The sequence below is a fragment of the Cottoperca gobio genome, chromosome 6, assembly GCF_900634415.1.
Source record: "Cottoperca gobio chromosome 6, fCotGob3.1, whole genome shotgun sequence".
Lineage (NCBI taxonomy): Eukaryota > Metazoa > Chordata > Actinopteri > Perciformes > Bovichtidae > Cottoperca > Cottoperca gobio.
The window spans coordinates 21,102,232-21,109,241 of record NC_041360.1 but is presented as its reverse complement, the minus strand read 5'-3'; the positions used below and the strand labels follow the sequence as shown (position 1 = coordinate 21,109,241).

General features: G+C 38.8%; 1 non-coding gene across 1 annotated transcript; it reads right to left on the bottom strand.

The window, feature by feature from the left end:
- Positions 1-5,975: 5,975 nt before the first annotated feature.
- Positions 5,976-6,116, bottom strand: LOC115010328 (U4 spliceosomal RNA). The gene has a single exon (XR_003832442.1). It is a non-coding gene; the product is annotated as a U4 spliceosomal RNA (small nuclear RNA).
- Between the last annotated feature and the right edge of the window lie 894 nt (positions 6,117-7,010).

Here is a 7,010-nt window from a genome sequence, read left to right as displayed (position 1 = left end):
ATTGCGTATGTCTCAAGTCAGAACTTTTCTACCCTTGCTACTTTTGAAGTTTAGCAGGGTAGGGAACTCACACTTCAATTGGTTCAACACCCCAATGTTCCTCCAAAAGAAAAAAACAAGTACGGTGTTAGATTAGTGCAAGCAACACCCGAACCCATTTTTAGCTGGCTCTAACAAGTGACGTGAGGAGAACAAATGAGACACAGCATGGAGGGGCATGACACAGTGGAGTCAGACGTACTGCTTTAATACTACCACCTGATGTCCCGACCTCAAACTCCTGTACCTTGTTAAAATTTGCCAGCTGTGCCTCCAAGAAAAAAGGTGCCTATGTCTAACTACATACTTTGCTATCCCTCAACTATTGCAGAGCCTCTCAGCAGCGCTATGATAACATACCAGGACAGATCACTTACAATAACCATCAAACTCTGAACATAATTCATATCTCACAGGGTGAACTTACTGCACTTTCTATATTTTTATTTTTTTTCAGGCTGTTTCAAACCAGCTAAAGTCAGAACTTTACAACTTGCTTGGATTTCACTGACTAAAGCATTTAAACCCCCCCTCAACTGACCTCGCATGTTTGTAAACATGCTGCTCTAATATCTAGATTTACAGCCTAATACTGGACCAGTAACCATCCCGCAAGTATAGACGATAGCCAACGTATTAATTGTTCTTGTGAAATCCTCGTCTGTGATAAGCATCAAATAGCTGAGCACAATTATACTAAACAATAAAACGTTCAAATTGGCACGATACGATCTTATTCTTTGTCTTTATCAATTAATGTGCCAATCTGCTACGTCGTTATAATAGGATTTTAAAAACGCCATTTTCTCAGGGATTATAGGGCTGGTTGGTAAAAACTCACTGCCTTCAGTGCACGCTCTTCTTTAAGCCTGTCTTATTTAAGAAGGTCAAACTACCCTAAACGGGCTGGGCTCCAGGGAATACATGCTTTGTCTACACATTGGAGGTTTTACTGCATCCCCTAGTGAAGGTGGTTGTATAAAATGACTGTGGAAGTGCTGGGTCCCTTATTTCTGCAAAACTGTGTTGAAGATATACAACATATAACTCATAAGTCTCGCCGCGCTTTATGGAGCATTACAAGGAATTGCACCACTTAGCGAGGGTGGAGGGGTTCAACATTTGGTCACGTTGTAATTTCCAACCAAATCACAAGTTCTTTGTGAAGTTTACTTATGATTAAAGTGGCCGTATAGGCACACTTGTTTAAAAAAATACACACTATCCAAGCTTGGCCTGAGAGCAGGCAATAATCTTGTCACAGAAATCCAATTAAAAGCACCTGGATCCTGAGGAAACAGGGGAGACCGGTACCTTTTAAAAAGCTATTTCTGAAAGCCGCAGGCTACTGGGGGCTACCAGGGCTCTGCTGCTAATAGTCTGAGAGAGAAGGGGTTCCCTTTTCTAACCACAGATGGACTGACACGTCTATAAACAGACAGGCAAGCACACACTGACTTTAGATCTCAAATTAGGGACGTACTGATCAAGAGTCTTTAATAAATGTTGATCAAATATGTATATGGCACATTGCTGTAACAGCTGTAGCCTTCTCAATTTGGCAAATCTTACAAGCTTCTTCATCCAAAAACTAAAAAGGTCCTGATTCAAAAGTAAAAGATGGATAATCCCCAAATCTGCCCTGATTCTAATCATTAGGATCGGATCAGAGCATCTCTTTCTTTATCAACCTGCAACATGTGTTGCCTCCTCATACCACTGATCTTCTGACAGAAGAGGTCTCATAACAAAATAATATAGAAGAGCTCCATTACCACATTACATCACAGTTATACTGATTGAATATCCACTGTCAGTTTAGCTAATTAGAAGGATTAGCCGGGTTTTACACGTGATAAAAAAATGAAAAACCCGGCAGGATTGGACCATAAGGAGAGTCTGAAATGTTCCCACAATGGTCCATAATTGAATGTACTATAACTTCTTTGATTCCTGTAGTGAAATCCCACTGCATCGTTTCGTTGTTACGACAGGTCGTTTTGGAGTTTGTGAAGCGGGGAAAATCTAAACTGCCAAGAGACATAAAACATTCAATTAAAGTTTTATTGACGATGTGTACTTAAAATCTCAGTAGATGGATATCGCCACCTTTTGAACCATGCATTTGTTTTGGCTGTGAATTTCAGTCCTTGGTGAGCATTTTATGTTGAGGACGTTTTACCATTTTGGTGCAAAATGAATCTTTATGATGTCGAAGTGAGATATGGCTGTTATGGTGACAGCTTTAACAATCATCCGTTATGGCCGGTGACGAGGAGGAAAAAGTGGAGTTCAACTGAATTAGTTGTGATTTATTTCTCCATTTTGAGATTTTTTTGATTAATTCATATGCACTTGCTGGGAACTGAATAATGAATAATGAATAATTTGTAATTACTTGTGTCTGTCCCAAATTCTACTTTCTACTGTCAATCACAGCTGTCAATCATGACGTCTCACCCCCTTGTTGTAGTATTAAATACCTAATTAAAACCAACTTATCAGAAGAAAAAAAACACTTGAACACGTGATAAGAACAACCTAAAACCATTTGGGGAACATTTTATTTGATGAATACTTTAGTTTAGCCCAGGTCCACTAACAAGAATGCAGGATTTAAGAGCAGTACTGCAGCCAGCCACTAGGGGGCTGATCGAGATGTTTTGGCTTCACTTTCAGGGAGCTTTCATGTCGTCCGTCGCTCTGACTGGCCTTCAAATATTGCTCATGTTCACAATGTTTCAAGTTGTCACGGCAGAGTATTAGGTTATGTTTATATAATCTGGTAAATTTCCAGTTGTTTCATGCGCACATATCTACCAAGCATTGAGTACAACGACACTAATCTGTACAGGTTATGCCTCTTATATTCCTAAACGTGATGGACTATCCTTTGACCCCACTTTCCAATCAACAGAAGGGGGAAACAGCAGCAGAAAAAAGATGAAATAAAGAGGTGAGGAGACAAATCACCTCGACCTGAAGGCTTTTTTGAACGTAATTGAAGCTGAAATACAATCACGATGCGGCACGATGTCAGGGTGTCACATGCGGCAGCTAATTGGGGGCAACCTCTCGTACGACACGCAGTGATTCAGAGGGAGATGGCATCACAGGATTGGAACAAGTTTAATTGGGTGTGTTGAATAACTTGATCACTTTTGAGGTTTCTCTTTATTCATGTGATCTCTACATTTCTGGTTATCTAGCAAGAATAATGGGATAGTTCTTGTGATCAGCTCTAAGGGAAGAGGAAGAGTACTCACATGAAGGTGATGCAACAAGGATGTCCATAATTGGCCGCAAATCAAAGCATCTCTTTTAGATTTGCACCTGCTTTTTTTTTAATAGAATAGGCTGTGATGTCTCACTCTTTGAAGACAAGCCTGGTTTTCCACATGGAGCATCGAGTTGTAACTGGATTTGTGACAAACAGGATCAAAACAAAAAGACCTGCGGCAAACCAGATTACAAATTAGCTGGAAAAAAAAGATCGAAAGAAAATGATTACAAGTAGTTTTTTTGTTTACTCTGATCTTGAAAAAAATCTTAATTTGTAAGGTTGTTCATACTAATTACCCTTTTCATATATTCTAGTTGGGGGGTGGGGGGGGGGGGGGGGGGCGGAGCGTGAAAGAAGGGCATTTAATTGCATGGTAATATACAAAAGTAGTGTCAATATTTAAGAATGCTTTGTCAGCTCTACCAGTGACATTTCAGTGTCAGCTATGGTTTTCCCCCTCTGGTGTATTTGGTATATAAACCTGTCTGAATGTATTCTACATGTTGTAAAGAGTATGAGAGGAAATTACTTCCTATGACGTGATGGTGTCTTCCTCCACAACTGTCAAAACCAGGAAAGTAAAACCAATTTACAGGAAAGGAAGTATCCTCGAACATTTCCCAGAAGAACTCAGCGACAGAGCGAGAGAGGCAGAGAGAGGATACGCTGGTTTCCATAGCAATTGTCGGCACTGTCACATGGTTACCTAGGAACTAGTCCTATGATGCTGTGCAATGTATTTGTTTATGTTTGGCAAGTCTCCAGCTGTCACTTACATAGAACAAAGACATATTTTGCCATTTCATTTCTGACAGATAAAGAGCTGTCAGTGAAATCTAAAAGGTCAGAGTTTGACACATGTCAAATGTGCTATGAAAGATGAAAAACTCCTGCTCGTCCCACATCATTTGTCCGAGTACCTTAAGTACATCTTAACAGTTAGAAAGCACTGGTTCACATGCAGGTCGAGAGGACTGATCAGTGCTCAGTGGATGTGTGTAACAGACAGTAAAAGCAAGTGCACCGTGGGGTCATACTGAATGCAGATTAAATGCAAAAGCTGCAGGTAATTTATGTAAATATGAATCACTGTTCAAAGCCTTAGTTTCACCTTTGATAAAGACAACCCAATCCTCCATTTGTCTGAAAGCATGACACCCCAACACAATTTGATTACCGGGGTTTCGGAAATATACATTAGAGGCAGCTGGATTACAATAATCACATTACAAAATATCTGAACCTCTGATTAATTATTGATACGGACATTAACCTGGAGTAATGTTATCATAGAGACTTTTGGCAAAATACATGCTCAGAAAGATGTCTAAATAATAAAAATAAAAATGTGAGATTGTTGATAAGAACACACTTAAAGCTAAATGTATATGAAGTATACTGACATTGGTTATGATAGTACAATGTCTCAGAATATAATGATTTCAAATTAATATAGAAAGCAGCAACCCTAATGCAACCAAATGTGACCAAAATGCATTATTCAGCTAGAATAATTAAATGAGTTGTACTGCAAGAAAATAACTTCCTCAACCCTGGTGAATACTTCTGACCGTGGTACGTTTTTTTCTACGGTTAAATAATTATTAACGTGAATGAGAGCTACAATTGTAAAGGTGGAAATGTCAACCACATCACAGTTACGAGTGTGGACGGTGTGAGAAAGTGAGAATATTAAGTGTGCTTGCATTGACAGCAGGAGTGTAAGAGAGTGTGTTCACCGGGTGAGAAGAGGCTTTGAGCTCATCTGCCTAATGAAAAGACTAAACTTGATTAGACCCCCCACCCCTGTGACTGCCTAATACCCACCCTTCTTCTAATCAGAGATCACTGCAATTGCAGTTCTCCACAGGGTGGTAAAAACACAACTTCACAAATGTTTCTTTTACTTTAGAAAGAAATTGTCAGTCACAGGAGACTATTGAGCACAAACTCTTTCATGATGCAGCACACATCAATGAAAGCTCCAACACCTAATTGCTTAATAACTTTAAAATATGTCAGTAAATTATTCATCACAAAAAAAAGAACGACTTATATTTAAAGATGTACGTTCATCTAATGGACAGTATTTTCTCCTCCCTCTTACCATTCAATAGCCTGTTATAGAGTGCCCTCTGCTGTTCTGGCAAGCACACTGCACCGTGGCCAAGGCTACTGTATAATACATCTTTTTAAAGGTTTGCATATAGGCCTACATAGAAGTGACTAAAAACGCATACATGTAACAGAAAGCTGCTTTCTTTATAATGAACATTACATAAATAAATTTCAGATATAGGAAAGTAGTGAAGTGTGAGGACGGCCAAATGCTGGAGCTTTATAAATAACTGCTGTCAAACAATTTAACAAGGAAATGTAACTACCAGTGGGACTGCAGACACCTCTCATGCTATACAGATAATATAAATGTCCCCTATGGAGACCCGAGGTAAAACGAATCAAATTTGAAAAATAATCACCTATAAATAGATATAAGATTACGCACAAAAACAGAACCCTGCTGCACATTATGTTTAATATAAAACATATTAAAGCGTTTGGTGCCTCCATGAATCTGAAGACGTGAGTCTCAGGATTGGTCTGCATGTGCAGGACTTTGAAATTAATTATTTTATTTGAACATAATTACCAGTCTCCTTAGAGACTGTCAAAAATTGCCGTCGCCGACTATATTGCAAGTCGTCTAGGCGGGGTATTGGGTAAAGTTTTCAACCAGCAATAATCGCGCCTCGGATAAACCTCATGGGCTACGATACTGCCACTGCGCAAAGCTGACGTTCAACACGGAACGAGAGTTGGTTGACTCCAGTCCACACAACTCTCTGTTATGGTTTCACAAATGGGTGTGGCCTAAATTCACCAGTTTCTAATACATCGTTATAATTACGTAGAAATATAAAGCACGTTATCCCCTGAGAAAAAGCCATGGAGACTTTACAAACGCATCTCCGTAAATGGGACAGTACGTATGAAAAAGACGGGATTGGTAATAAAAACACAGACGTATCCTGAACTGTAATCCTATAAACCATACGGCAGGTGTTACACGTAAACATGTTTGTATGACATCGTGTGGTTGAATCGTGTAGTCACTTGTTATGAATAACAATAATGTCCCGAACAAACAATCAAACGCAACAACCTATAACGTTAAATAAATGCACATGTGGAAAAGTTATAAACGGAAATGACGTTCCCTCGGGTACGTCTTTGTTTTTAGTCCCCTCACTTCCGCCAGACGAGAAAGACGAGTATGTTTAGACCGTGACATCTTTTATTATTTAACTAATTATCAGTCGCATTTTTAATAGTTGGGGAAACATGTAGAGACAACAGAACATATCAAAACCTAACACAGTGTCACGACTACAATGCCCACAAGTACAACACTCATTGGAGTTACACTGAAAGAGCCTAAAAGTGGTGCGATGTATGGAAATACAATTCTGCATTACATTTCGGGGCATATTTTATAAACTTGCACTGACTATTTTGCACAGCTCCTCCACTTTTAATTAAGATATACTGTACATATTTGTTATTACATTCTGTTTTCTATATTTATATTTCTGGTACACAATTCTTTATTTGTATTTTATAGAAGTTTTCAATTCTTTATTTGTATTTTATAGAAGTTTTCTTTTTAGTAATATTTCAGTATTTGCTC